This window comes from Pelodiscus sinensis, chromosome 2 (assembly GCF_049634645.1).
Source record: "Pelodiscus sinensis isolate JC-2024 chromosome 2, ASM4963464v1, whole genome shotgun sequence".
In the NCBI taxonomy this organism is placed as follows: Eukaryota; Metazoa; Chordata; order Testudines; family Trionychidae; genus Pelodiscus; species Pelodiscus sinensis.
In genome coordinates this window covers 96094589-96102523 of record NC_134712.1, presented here as the reverse complement: position 1 = coordinate 96102523, position 7935 = coordinate 96094589, and positions in this window count along the sequence as shown.

Genomic DNA, 7935 nt, shown 5'->3' with positions numbered 1-7935 from the left:
AGACCTTAGGGGTCGGGAGAGAGGGCGGCGGCCCCCCCCCCCGGCGGTGCTGTGCATGCGCCAAGATTTCCTCCCGGCGTTTAAAAGAAACGTGGATCAGATGGCAGGGGGCGGAAGCGGCCAGAGACGCCAGAGGGGCAGAAGCAGCCAGAGACGCCGGACGTGAGGCAAAGGAGCTGGGTCCGAAGCGGCCAGAGTACCGGAGAGGCGACCGGGGGAACCGGGCAAGCAGAAGGCAGGCGCAGGGACCGCCCAGAACCAGGAGGCCGGGGGAGCAGCAGCCGGAGGGGAGGTAGCCCGAACCCCAGGACGCGTGCAGAACAACATCCCCCTTCATCCCCCAAGAGACGGGGCAGATGACGGAGTGTGTGAGAGCCCACGGCAGAGGTCTCAGGCGAGGGCACCCGCCCTGGCGGCGTCCATAACACTCCTCCCCCACCCCCAAGGAGGGGCAGTGAGTAATTCCTCCGGGGAACTCCTACTCCTGAGGGAACCCCTATGTAAGGCCGTGGCGGGTAACACCGCGACGGACATCAAGACCTCCGCTAAATGACCGGTGGCTATTACCCAACCCCAGGGAGATATACGGCTTGCAGGGTGGTAGGTTGGCCTATCGTAATCTCACCTGCATGGGCCGATACCTAACCCCTTAACTTTACAAGCCCAGAACAAAGGTAGGGACCGGGACCTCCGTGCCATTAACATGAGGACTCGCTCCCACATGGGCTCGGGAGGAGTTAGGGGCGCGTGACAGATGGTGGAGAATGTGGGTACTGGACCCACACCCCTACAGTAAGGGGATTTCAAGTCATAGAACGCAATAAGATTTAGGTAGGGAAAAATGGATGCGGCACAGCTGTTAGATTGGGTGGCCGAGCACCAGCGCCAGAACCATCAACAGCAAACCCAATTGATGCAGCAGTTAGCTGCTCAACAACAAGAGCAGCAGAGACAATTGGTCAGGGAACTGGCAGACCAACACCAGGCCCAACAGGACCGGTGGTTCCAGCGATGGGCCTCAAAAGACCCCGTGGGAATTGCCACCGCCCCGAGTGTGTCAAGCGAGGAAGGGGATCTGGCTCAATTACCCATACGCCTAGCGAAAATGGGGCCCGGGGATGACCCAGAAGCTTTTCTAATCACTTTTGAGCGGGTGGCTACGGCCGCCCGCTGGCCCGATGAGCATTGGGCCACCTTGGTGGCCCCATATTTAACCAGGCCGGCTCAAGCCGCGTATAGAAGTCTCCAAGATAGGGAGGCCCTTAATTACTACAAAGTCAAGGAGGCTATCCTTGACCAGATGGGGATCAATCCGGAAACGTACCGCCAACGGTTCCGCACAGAGCAATTTCCCCCGGGGGCCCGGCCCAGAGCGATAGCCCAAAAGTTGCGGGACTTAGGATGGCGGTGGCTTGAGCCCGATAAATGAACAGGGGCCCAGGTGGCTGAAACAATAGTCTTGGAACAATTTATTCAGATCTTCCCAGCGGGGGCACAACGGTGAGTGAGACAGCACCGACCGGAGGCACTCGCTGATGCGGTCTCCCTGGTAGAGGATTACTTAGCCGCCGAGATCCCAGGGGAGAAGGAGACCTGGGAAAGGCAAGCTCGAGGCCGATCAGAGAGAGGGGCAAGGACCCCGCAGTCCCAGAGCAGGGGTGAGCGAAGAATAGCTTCACTCTCCAGGAACATACCGATCCAACGGGTCGGACTCGGAAGAGTGGTAAACCCCCGTCCAGAGGGAGGAGAAGGGAAAAGATTAGAAGGGGCAGAACGGAGCCCTATGGTAGCCACTCCACCGCGGAATGTGTGTTTTGAGTGCAGACAGAAGGGTCACTTCAGGAGGGATTGTCCGTTCATGGACTGTTCATAAAGCCAGGTACTCGCTGAGGGGCCCAATGAAGGACCCCCACTACCAGCCCGGATCACAACGGAGATCGTGATCAATGGGGAGGAGGTGACTGCATTAGTGGACTCAGGATGTAGCCAGACACTACTGCGAGCAGAACTGGTGCCTAATCCCTGGGGGTTAGGCCCACCCGTGCAGATGCAGTGCATCCACAGGGATGGCCTGGACTTACCCCACTATTTGGGTGAGGGTGAAGAATCAACATGGAAGTAGCCGATGTAGGGTGGCACTCGTCCCTAAGTTAGTGTACCCCGCGATTCTGTGGAGAGACTGGCCCGGGTTCTGGCATCTGCTCCAGGAATGGAGTCAGTTAGAACCCCTGGACATGAGGGAGGAATGAGAGGAGATCGCAAATAAGATCTGAGTCCGGGGGGAGATGGCCGAGGAATCGGTCCTGGAGATGGGAAGGGGGAGACTTCTTACAGGAGCAACGCAACGACCCCACACTAAGCCGAGCTTGGGAGCAAGCTCGAGGGGTGACGAAGGAGGAAGACCACGAACAAGAGATCCTGCAAGGGCCCTATTTCGAGGTACGGAACGACCGCCTGTATCGAGTAGTCAAAGAGTCCCGGGAGGAAGGGTGGCGTTGGCAATTATTGGTCTCCAGCCGCTATAGGCATCAGGTACTAGAGTTAGTCCATGCAAATCCCTGGGCGGGGCACCTGGGACGGGAGAAAATGGAACAGAGGGTCATACAGCGGTTTTTTTGGCCCGGAGTTTATCGGGAAATTCAAAACTTCTGAGAGTCCTGTCCGAAGTGTCAGAGGGCCAATTTGAAACTGGCCCTGAAGGCCCCTCTAATACCGTTGCCAATCGTGGGAGTGCCCTTTGAACACATTGGCTAGACCTGGTAGGACCCTTAGAGAAATCCAGCACAGGCTCCCAATATATTATGGTAGTCGTAGTCTACACAACACCCTACCCCGAGACGGTGCCGATACGGAACACCTTAGCCCCCACATTAGCCACCGAGTTGATAAAGATATTCTCGAGGGTGGGGATCCCCCAAGAAATCCTTACTGATCAGGGTACAAATGTAACCTCTAAGTTGATGACGGAATTGTGTAAGTTATTGGAGGTAAAAACCTTGTGAACAGCCATCTACCATCCCCAGACCGATGGCTTAGTGGAACATTTTAACCAGACATTGAAAGCCATGCTTAGACGTTTTGTAATGGAGGAGCTCCGAGAGTGGGATAGACTTTATTATTCGCGATCGCGAGGTACCACAAGCCTCTACCGGATTTTCGTCGTTTGAGCTGTTGTATGGCCGACAGCCAAGGGGGATCCTGGACCTCCTCAAAGAAACCTGGGAGGATCAGGAATCCCGGGCTATGGGGTCCATTCCTTATATCATACACTTAAGGGAAAAATTGCATCGGCTGGGAGAGTTCGCCAAGGCCAACTTACTGGAAGCTCAGGCCAGGCAAACTCAGTACTATGATCGAATGGCCAGGGCCCGGGATTTTAACCCCCGAGGATTGAGGGCTCCTCCTTCTATCGATTCGGGAGTCCAAGTTGTTGGCACAGTGGCAGGGCCCCTATGAGATGGTCTGGCAGATAGGCCCGGTGGATTACGAGCTTAAAATGGCAGGGGGAAGACGCGAGACCAAAGTATATCATGTACATTTATTAAAGAAATGGCATCCGAAAGAAGCATTATTTATTACACCGCCATCCCAACAATTAGAGCTGGGGCCCTGTTTAGGAGGAACCGAGGTTGCAAACGAGGTAACAGTAGGGGAAGACCTAAGCCGCAGACAGAAAATGGAGGTTCGACAGTTAGTACATAAATTCGCCCACATCCTCTCAACCCTACCTGGACGCACTACGTTAACTAGCCATCACATAGCCACTAAACCAGGGCAGAAGGTCCAAGATGCCATCAGTCCTTTGCCCCGGAAAATGTGGGCATCCGTCCAACAGGAGCTCCAAACCATGCTACGGTTGGGAGTAGTCGAGAATCTAAGAGCGAATGGCATAGTGTTAGTGCCTAAACAAGGTAGGGCCATCCACTTTTGCATAGATTTTCGGAAGATTAATGCGATCTCGAGATTCGATGCATACCCAATGCCTAGGATGGATGAGCTATTAGAACGATTGGGACAGGCACAATACTTATCCACCCTAGACCTTACGAAAGGGTACTGGCAAATTCTCCTGACCCTGACTTCCCGGGAGAAAACGACCTTCCCCACCCCATTTGGACTTTTTCGTTTACCACGATGCCCTTCAGCCTACATGGGGCAGCGGCCACATTTCAAAGGTTGATGGATAAAGTGCTGCGGAAACATGTCCCTTACGTGGCAGCCTATATTGATGACATTATTATTTATAGTCAATCATGGGCAGAACACATACAACATGTGGGGGCCGTCTTGACCGAACTAGGGAAGGCAGGCCTGACCGCCAACCCAAACAAATGCTGCATCGGACAGAACAAAGTGACTGAAAACTGAAGCCCCCGATAGGAAAAATACAAGCCCTACAAGAATACCGAGCCCCGGCAACAAAGAAACAGGTTAGGCAGTTCCTCGGCCTGGCCAGCTATTACAGACGGTTTGTGCAAGACTTCGCGACAATAGCGGCGCCATTAACGGAATTAACGAAGAATAACCTTCCTCAAAAAATTAAGTGGCCTGGACCATGCGAAAAGGCATTCCAAACCCTTAAGCAACAGCTATCCTAAGAGCCGGTACTAACACAACCTGATTTCTCCCAACCTTTTATTTTACAGACCAATACCTCGGAAGTGGGGCTTGGGGCAGTGTTATCCCAAGAAAAAAGGGGTGCCGAACACCCCATACTGTTCCTAAGTCGCAAGCTGTTCCCCCGGGAACAACAATATTCAACGATCGAAAAGAAGGCACTGGCTGCAAGATGGGTGGTCAAGGCCCTACATTGTTATCTGTTGGGGGCTCCGTTTCTTTTGGTGACAGCCCACGCCCCGCTACAGTGGCTGAACTCAATGAAAGAGACAAACCCGCGGATAATGCGCTGGTATTTGGCATTACAACCTTATGAATTTGAGCTGGCACACAGGCCGGTAAGAAGCACAGCAGTGCAGATTTTTTCTCTAGAACAAGCGGGGGAGAGGCAGAAAAAATAGAAGAACCAAACTTAAAGGGGAGGGTGTGTGACGGGGTGGACCCGTCCCCGTGCCCTCCCGCAGACGACCCTGAGACCTTAGAGCACCCCCTCCCCGGCAGTGCTGCTCATGCACCAAGATCTGCACCCGGTATTTAAAAGAAGCACGGATCAGCTGGCAGGGGGTGGAAGCGGCCGGAGACGCTGGACATGAGGCAACGGAGCTGGATCCAAAGCGGCCAGAGTACCGGAGAGGCGACCGGGGGAACCGGGCAAGTGGAAGGCAGGCGCAGGGACCGCCCAGAACCAGGAGGCCGGGGGAGCAGCGGCCGGAGGGGAGCAGACGGGTAGCCCAAACCCCAGGACGCGTGCAGAACACCGTACCCCTTAGTCCCGAGGGACGGGGCAGACGGCGGAGTGTGAGAGAGCCCGCGGCACAGGTCTCAGGCGAGGGCACCCGCCCTGACGGCATCCATAACACCACCCCCCCCGGAGGGGCAGTGAGTAATTCCTCCGGGGAACTCCTCCCCCTGAGGGAACCCCAGTATAAGGCCGTGGCGGGTAACACTGCGATGGATGTCAACACCTCCCCTAAACGACCGGTGACTATTACCCAAACCCAGGGAGATATACGGCTTGCAGGATGGTAGATTGGCCTATCGTAAGCTCACCTGCATGGGCCGATACCTAACCCCTTAACTTTACAAGCCCAGAACAAAGGTAGGGACCGGGACCTCCGTGCCGTTAACGTGAGGTCTCGCTCCCACACGGGCTCAGGGGGGGTTAGGGCGGGGGGCTGTGTGACAGAGACACAGTATCTGCATGTTTTTTAGTGTGATTCCATTTATGTACACAGTACATTTGACTGCTAGGTCAGAGGGTATCACAAATGACAAGCAAGCAAAGCCTTTTTTCAGGAGTCTCAGCCTAAAGACTAGTGCCTGATTCCCAGGATGCAAAGCTGCCCTACGAATTTATTCTAGATGGAGAGTTTAAAACAGAGAGCAAACTTGGAGGTGAGATTGTTGAGTGCTAAGTAATTGTTCCCAAAAGTTACTAAAAATATTTAGTCTTGATAAACAAAAACGTGGCAGGCCAGCTCTTACTAGTTATCACTTACTGCCAACATAGGCATGAGTCTCTTACATGATTTTTTAAAAAAGAGGCTCTTTTATATACCACTAGCATACTTACCCAACCTTGCTTGGGTCCTTAAGGGTACATCTATACTGCACCCATAGCTCAAAATAAGCTATGCAATTTGAACTATGTAAGTTGCGTAGCTTTTTTTGAGTCAGTTTCAAACTAGCTTATTTTGAAATTTGGCACTGTCTACACAGCACTTATTTTGAAATAAATCACTATTCCAAAACATCCCTTGCTCCTCATGGAATGAGGAATACGGGTTTTTTTGAAAAAGGGTGGATTTTTTTCCGAAAGAACCGCGTCTAGGTTGCGGTTTCCCTTTCGAAAAACCCTTTTCCAAAACAGAGATTGGATGCGAATATGCAAATGAAGCATGAGATATTTAAATCCATGCTTCATTTGCACTTTCGATTGGGCTCATTTACATTCCTCTTTCGACACAGGAATGTAGTCTAGACAAGCCCTTAATTGGCTGTGGCAATTCATTTGTATAGTTGGGCAGGACTAATTGGTGAATGTTGTAAAATTGTGGATGGAAGCACAAAACTAAGAGTGCAAATTCCAAATTAGCTGCTATCAACTTTTCACAGGCTCAGTAATTTCCTGGGTTGTCTTTAGGAGCCCCTTCATCTTATGAATATGTAATTTGTTAATTCCTACATGCACTAGAGTTGTGATTCTTCCTTGACAGTTGTCTTTCCTTTTTCTTTGTTCTGGGAGATTTTTAAACCACTTTTAAGTTTATAACTTTAATTCATTTCACTTAGCCCATTTTCTGAGATATGTCTTCAGTTTCATTAGGGTTCAGTAGGAATTGAAACTGTGTTTTGAATAAGTCCAAACACTCCTATTCTTTCTTTATATAAAATCTTCTTAGCTCTCAAGGGCTTTTAAAAATAAATACTTAAAAGTCCTCAAACTGGAAGAATTATTAAAGGGTTGTACTCTTGTTCTCAACAAGTTTTGAAGAGGTTTTCTTCATTTTCTTCAAAACACTTCCCCACAATTAAAGTTTCAGGATAAAGATTTTAGAGTGTTAATTAAAGAATTACTTGCCATAAGAATTTTGTAGGCTTTGAACAGGGGTTTTCTCTTGAAAAAGAAGGGTTGACAAAGCCCCTCCTCCCCCCCTTTTTGGCACTGATAACACATTGCTACAGTCCTCTTTGAAGTATTCTAAATAAGGATCATTCTTGCATTCCAGTTTATACAATGAAGGGTTTGGTTTTTTTTTTAACAAAATGGGAATGTTTGTACAACTTTATTTCCTTGAGACAAGGCTTGCAGTTATACCAAAACTAGTATCTTAAAGGACGGTGTTCTGTTCCTTGAAAGATGTCCTCTTGGTTTGTTTGTCTTTTGACCCAACACTCCTTAGAATTATGACTTGCCTTTGTAGCATTTATAGCTGGCAATTAAAACAACCATTAACTATTTTGTGCAAACCAAAAATGGCAGTAAACATATTTTTAAAATATAGGCTAAGAAAAATAGCAATTACAAAGGCTGCATTTTAAAATTTGCATTAACACCTTTTGGGGTAATAAACAGGGTGTTATGTCTACAAGGTGTTATCTTGCTGACACTTGATTTATCTCTATCTGACAAATAGCTTTCTGCAATTTCTTTCTGAAATTGTTTAATAAACTAAGCAATCAAAAACATTGATTGCATGTGATTTATTTTTTAAGGGTCACAAAATAAAGTAATTGAAGTTATGTTTTAAAATTCCTTACACACACAATATTATAAGAATAATTATGATAAATTACTACAATTTTTGTATCAATATT